The sequence below is a fragment of the Typopeltis vanoorti genome, chromosome 4, assembly GCF_054136105.1.
Source record: "Typopeltis vanoorti isolate ZY-2024b chromosome 4, IOZ_Tvanoo_1.0, whole genome shotgun sequence".
NCBI lineage: Eukaryota > Metazoa > Arthropoda > Arachnida > Uropygi > Thelyphonidae > Typopeltis > Typopeltis vanoorti.
The window spans coordinates 173,206,917-173,214,060 of NC_143552.1; positions in this window are offsets into that span (position 1 = coordinate 173,206,917).

Sequence of the window (7,144 nt, forward strand, 5' to 3'; positions counted from 1 at the left end):
TGCAGCTGTTTATTTTCTCTTTTATCTTATTCCTTTCTTCAATTAGTTTTAATGTATTTGCTGTAATCCATTCTTTGTGTGACTTCCCACTTGTAACTCCTAAACGATCTTCTGCAGTTTTATTGAAGGCATCTTTATACTTTTCCCAGTTGACTTCAATCTTATTTTCCTCAGCATTTTCATTTGATTCCTCCAAAACTAAGAATCTATTCTTTAGTTCATTGGTAAGTTTCTCTTTTATTTTATTTTTCTTCAATTTATCACTGTTATATTTAATTTTCTTATTCTTTCTTAGTTTTGAATTTCTTGCTAGCTTTAATTTAACTATTGCCGTTAGCAGCAAATGGTCTGAAGCTGCATCAGCTCCTCTTTTAATCCTTACATCTTGTAATGTCCTCTTGAAAGTATTACGTATAGCAATGTGATAGAACTGATATTTTGTTTTTCCATCTGGGTAGATCCATGTTATTTTGTGAATTTCGTTATGTTTGAAGATACTGCCTGCTATGATGAGGTTATTCAATTCACAGAAGGATGTTAAAACTTCTGCATTTTCATTTTGTTCACAACTCGCTTCGTTTCCTATAGCACGTTCTTTTCCCATCGTTCTTTTCCCTACTTTAACATTCATGTCTCACATCAAAATTGATAACTCGTATTTATGGACTTCATCAATCACGTTTTGGAGTTGATCATAAAATTGTGCTTTCTCCATTTCTTCGGTAACATTTGTGGGTACAAATACTTTTATGATGGTCAATTTCATGAACCTGGAGAAAAAATATAACTTTAATTATTTGGTTATTTATTATCAGACTTTTCTTTGCTCTCTCACTTACAATCACTACAAATACTTTCTTATGTGTTCATCATCTCCCGAATAAAATATGCAATATTTGTCAGTTGTTCTCATCTCACCATCTTGTTTCAGCAATACCTAAGATTTCAATACTGTATGTACTCATCTCGTTGACTATCTGCCTAGTTTTTCCAATTTGTTACATTGTGTGAACGTTCCATGTTCCGATTTTAAATTTAATTTTAGGGTGAGTAATTGACTTCATCTGAAGGTGAAGTTTCATAAGACTTTGCCCCACCTGCCTCATAGATGTTGGCTCCTCCATAAAGTCCTGTAAGTATTCGTCTATTGTTAGACCACAGGTCGTTGCACTCTGCCCAAAGGGATTTCTTGCTTCACTAATGGTTTCTGTAATCATGGTTCTTTTACGAGGATGAGTGATTATCCCGTCGTTCAACCTTTCTCTTTTTACAAGGCTTAGGACCGGCATAGGGACGAGCATAAACTCCCCCTATGGCAGAGTTTCCTAACTTAGATGGTTATTTAATTATGCTGATCTCTCATTTTCTTCAATTGTATTGACAGAAATTAAAAATTTTAAATAAAAGTATATATATGAAATGAAAGACACTGAGTAAAGAAATATGGAATGCAAACTCTTCGAAAAGGTAGCAGGAATTACTGAAACTAAACGGTCTGACTGGATCCAGTCAGATCAAGATTGGAGCGTACTCACTCTAGATACTGACATCAGATATAGGGAAGATCAAGTTAGCCAGCTACAGGTTGTTCCTCAAACCTCAACTGAAATGATCTGAGAAATAGCCTTGAAATATGATGTGTTACAGGAGGTCGGCAGAAAATGATGTAACAGGCATCAGTGACACCTCAACTTCCTTGGAATCATAAAGCATCTAATGATGTTAATGAGTTCAGCATCCTGAAATGAGTTCAGCATCCTAAAACAATCTCAAATAAAAAAATATAAAAAAAATCAGCTAACGCCTTTTTGTTCCCATATAGGGAGTAGCAAGGCCGTTTTTTTAGCCCTATCTATCTTTTTGAGACTGAGTGGGCAGTTCAATCTCCACTAGTAGCCAATCAGAAATAGCTGGCCCAAGGCTATCACTAATTAATCGGCACGCAGTGAGTGCCGATTAATAAGTGCCGCCATCTGGTGGTCCCTAACCCTAACACAATATTTTTAATGTCTGAAAATAGTTTGGGTTCGACGGCCGATTTTCTTGAGTTTACGGGACGAAAAACCCGAGTTTCCAGGAGTAAAAACTCGCGCCAGAAATCGATTAACTCTGGAACCGGTCGAGAAAAGGCTTAGAAAGAGTTCCTCTAGTCGGTAACAAGATTCGAACGCCTTTCGTCGTGCGGTCAAGCGCTGTAGAGTACAAACGCCACTTCTACTGAGCTACACAGGCCCTCAATCTCAAATAAATCTTGATTATTATTTTGCTGACAAACGTATAGCTAACAACAACACCTCCTAAAAAAGTCAAAATTATCTTTGACTGGTCCATAAATAAATACAAAGTCGTAAATATCCACCATTAACCCCAAACACAATCCTGTGATAAACATGGGCTCAGAGTACCTCATCCTCCGACTACCATACACTCATTAAATTATTTGAAGAGAATGATGTCCTTATATATAAAAAAACTTGATACCTGGTTATAAAACTTCATTCACTGCAACTCACAGCAATCTCTGGAAAATTCCAGCATTGGCAAAAATTCTCTCACTCTCATCACTGCTACAAAACCGAATTGCGTTTCTTTATGTGAGTCAAGATTCACTAGATGTCACATGCAGGAAGTTGCGAGTGAAACTCGCAATGTGTTAAAACTCATAAAAAACGTCGAAGAAATATTTAATTTCCCGCAAGTCTTTCTGCAGCCAGCAGAGCCAAAATCATTGAAATGCACACCCACCCAGCAATTTGCCATCTTTTTTGAAATTCAGTAATGACACAGAGAAATTAGAAATCTCCCCTTCCCCCCTCATGAATTAATATCCTTGATCAGATATCGATGAACAGAGTGTGGACGGAAAATTTATTCTGCCTATCAGGAAATAAACAATTATGGAAATGGACATCTAAAGTATTTGAAACTGAAATATACTAACCACGTAGAAGGGGACCACCATTGCCAAATATACTTGGAACTACAGACCAAAATAGCAAACTAATCAGCTAGTTTTGTTAGCCAGGAACCTTGAGCATTTAGGATACCACAATGCAGAATTAGAGCTCCTGGTCGTTTTGGAGATTGTCATACTTTAGTGTAGTGTAAAACGGTGTCGACTCAATGTGAAGGTCAACCTTAGCGTGATTCACACTTACTGATACATGTAGGTTCAGAGCACAAACATGCCAGACTGTTTACTTATTATCAAATGGGCAAAGCAACCCACCAGTTAGTTCAGTCCATTGCTGAATTGAAGTCATTGACTAGAAAAGGAAGACCAACAATTCAATAATGCACTGATCATTCTCTGCAACGAGGAATAAGAGACAAAATTGCAATTTCCAAGTATTGAACATAAAACTCCTCAGGTTAGTAACAAGGCATAATCGGTAAAGAGATTTTTTTCCTTTAACCAGCGATCTTTTCTACTAATTCATGACGAACAGAACCGGTATACCACGGGGAAAATAAAGCAGAAGGGTTTGCTGACAATTTGTAAACATTCCCAACCGCACATGTGCAGATAGGTTTCTCTTTAAAGTGATGCAGTACTTTTGATTAAACCTTTAGGCCTAATCAAAATTATTTGACTCCACTGCAATTATCTGACACTCAGACCAAAAAACCAATTAACGGGATTAGGGAATCAAAGTTTTCTTTCCATGGATCTGATATGCTGGTTGGGAGCTTTTTCTATTTATATAGCCGACAAGATGCAATCGCAGTGGCTTCTTACTCTTCTATCTAAAGCAAGTTAAACAGCAATAATACTCCTGTCTCTTTAACCAAGTTTAGTAGCTTCAAAACTCCAGCTCGCAATTTTGGAATAAGAACTCTATTTTACAAACTGATAGGTCGATATCTGCATAGAGAGTTGTGCGAGGTTAGCGTTACTAGAAGACCAGAATTTCCAGAGGTCGAAGTCGTCCCATTTGATTCACCAGTTTTATGGAGAACCACGAAATTGAAATACCACAGGAAAGGCAGCCGATTCACAGACCATGCTGAATTCATCTGCACTGAAAATAACAGAGCATTAGGACAATTCTACGCTTATTTAAACAGATTACATTGAAAAAAGAAAGAAATGCGCTCTGTACAAAGGGATAATCATATCAGTTTGGCAAACGGTTCATCAAAGCTTACGCATAGCGTTCAGAAGATGAGAAACGTAAAGTTTTAAAGCGCGGCTGCTGTTTTCGAAACCGAGACGTTTCAACATCAAGCTGCTGCAAAATGCTACAATTCCACCATTTGGCCACTGTAAACAGACTCACTTTCAGGGAAAGCTTTAGTATTATTATTGCATCCACTATTGGCACCAAATACTATCTGTTGTTTGGTTTTCCATTTCTAGTTAGCTCCGTTGATGAGCTAGCAAAAGGAAAGAAGTCAACGGCCATTTCCATGAGAAAAGTGCATCTTTGCAGGTAAGGAGTGAAGTGTTTATAGCGGGTATAAATTCCAGGAATATGATGCTCCCAAGTCAGTGTAATTTTGCTTGGGTGAAATGACTCCAGAAGGGAACTGACGGATTTGAAAGAGGCGTTGTGAAAGGATACCATGTTGCGGAGCTATCTATTCGACAAATTTTTCACAACCTGAGCCATTTCAGGTCAATAATAATTGATACCATACTGGGATGGAAGTGCGGAGAATAAAATGCAAGTGCTATTCAAAGCGGATAACGCACAGTGATTTAGGATACTACGAAGGATAATATGTAAAATCCGACATTTGTCGGCCGTTTCGTTGAATACATAGTTCAGAGCATCGACTGGAACATGAATCTGCACAAAGAAAATTTAGAACCTTAGCTCATAACATGGGTTTCTCTGTTAGGACCGCAATATGCCAGTCCTACATTAACCGAACCAACAGGGAACTCGTTTCCAGTAGTGAAAAGTGCGTGTACAGTGGGACATGGAAGCTTAGAAAAGCTCTGTTATGGACTGACGAATTACTCGTCTCTTACAAGAGTGCGTAACTCCAACTATGAAATTTGGAAGTGGAGATATGATAATATGGTCATGTTTATCCTGGGACCTCTGTTTGTGGTGCCATGAACATTGAATTTCAAAAGGTATCCCAACATTCTGGAGAGTGCAATATTTCCTACTTTGTGGAGTTTCTAAGGAGATCACCATTGTCGCTTTCAGCAAATTATTGTCTATTTTATAAAGCTGATGCTGTAACTGCGTAGTTTTTGGATATAAACGTAACATCACTTGATTGGCCTGCACAGACCCATGATTGCATAGAAAAGTATAGAAAAGAACATGAAGGTAGATTATTGTGTCTACACACGAATGCTAGGAATATCAGAAACAAATGGATAGATTTTTGTTATCTTATTCAGTATGTTGGGACCTCAGATTGTAGACATAGGTGAGACCTGGCTATCAGAATCAGACATACTACCTAGTATCGAGTATCAAGGGTACAGTATTTTAGAAAGGATAGAGAGGATAGAGTAAGCCAGTGTAGCTCAGTGGATGTGGCGTTTGCCAACCACCGCGCTTGGCCGCACGAAGGAAGACTTCGTTTCGAGTCTAGTCGGCGACTAGAGGAAATTTTTCTAAGCCTTTTTTCGACCGGTTCCCGAGTTAGTCGATCTCTGGCACGGGCAAGCAGGTTTTTCCTCCCGGAAACTCGGGTTTTTCGTCCTGTAAACTCAAGAAAATCGACCGTAGAACCTACATTATTTCAGACATTAAATATATTGTGTTAGGGTTAGGGACCACGAGATGGCGGCACATTTGAGCCGTCTCTTTTCACTGAGTACCGCTTAATTAGTGATAGCCTTGGGCCATCTATCTCTGATTGGTACCAGTGGAGATTGAACTGCCCACTCAGTCTCCAAAAGTTAGATAGGGCTAAATGGCCTCGCCTACTCCCCGTATACGGGGAATAAAAAGGAGTTAGCTGATTTTTTTTTTTTTTTAGAGAGGATAGAAAAGGAGGGGACGTGCTACTAATGATATCGATGACTTGAATCCAGTTAGATTTGAGATCTATAATTGTAGTACTACTACTAACAGTATTTTATGTGACAGTGCTTTTGAAGTCATTTGGTGAGGCAGAATCTAACAAGACTAATTACATAGTGAGGTGTTGTCACAGACCTGGTTGTTCAGTTGCTAATGATAAAGAAATGCATCACCAAATAGAAAAGATTATAGCGAAAGAGTAGTCATAATGGTAGACTTTACTTATTCAAATATTGATTGCGTAGCAGTAGAATTTCATGAGAAGAATGAAAACGCATGTATTGAGCTGTGGTGGACAACTTCCTCAAGCAGTGACAGAAGGGAGTCGAAGTCCAAGAGTGTTCGATTTGATTACAGAGGGCATTTCAGTTAAAGATGTAACTATTCTGCCTCCGGTTGGCGACAGTGATCTTGCTGTACTCACTCAGGAAGTGACTAAGTTTCTGAATATTCATCAGTTAGTCATATTTTTTTGCATTCTAGTTCAGCATGTAACCTTTTCTGAATTGAGTTCAGTAGAATGGGATCGGTTGCTGGATGCACAGAATATTGAGAATGCTTGGGAAGCATTTAAACAATACTTAAATGGTACAATATTAGGATGTGTCCAAGAGTTCGAAGAATAAATAGGGTAGGAGTAAAATAAATGTGTAATCTTATTAAGCAAGATATTCGTAAGAAAAGGACGATGTGGAAGGAATACTGTTTTCACAAGGATGATCTGCATTAAGAAAATTATAAGCAGTAGGCTAGAATAATTACATCTGTTGAACGGAAAGCATAATATAAGTGTGAAAAGAAATTGCGTGCTAAAGACAACCCGCAAGAATTCTATCGATATGCTGCAAGTAAAGAAAAAACGAATATGAAAGAATAACTCTTCTATATGAAGATGGCGTGAGGGAAGGGGCGCCTCTAGGAATTTTGCCGCCCCTTGCAGTAGAATATTTTGCCGCTCCTTCTCCCTTATTTTTCGTATAGTCGCCCCATGCAGTAGCATATTTTGCCACCCCTTCTCCCTTATTTTTCGTATAGTTTATGCCAACTTTGCCGCCCCAAAACAACTTGTCGCCCCATGCAAATTCACCGTCGGTAGAGCCGGCCCTGCGTGAAGGTTTCATGTGTAGAAAAGGTTGTTCAACTAATGGGTT